This window comes from Crocodylus porosus, unplaced genomic scaffold (genome assembly GCF_001723895.1).
Source record: "Crocodylus porosus isolate Cpor-Errol unplaced genomic scaffold, CroPor_comp1, whole genome shotgun sequence".
NCBI lineage: Eukaryota > Metazoa > Chordata > Crocodylia > Crocodylidae > Crocodylus > Crocodylus porosus.
This window is the reverse complement of record NW_017728931.1, coordinates 15,251,681-15,251,931: the sequence shown is the minus strand read 5'-3', so window position 1 is coordinate 15,251,931 and position 251 is coordinate 15,251,681.

Genomic DNA, 251 nt, shown 5'->3' with positions numbered 1-251 from the left:
GACCTCATGGTCATTCTGGGCTGGCATCGTATGACAACAGCTTGTGGGATTTCTCTGGGCTTTTTGTCTAAACCATAGTCCATAATCATCTTAAACTGCAGTTTCATAGATTTCATAGATTTCAGAGACATTAGGGCTGGAAGGGATCTCGGAAGATCATCGAGTCCAGTCCCCCGCCTGAAGGGCAGGAAGTCAGCTGGGGTTATAGGATCCCAGCAAGATAAGCATCCAATTTACTCTTGAAGGTGTTC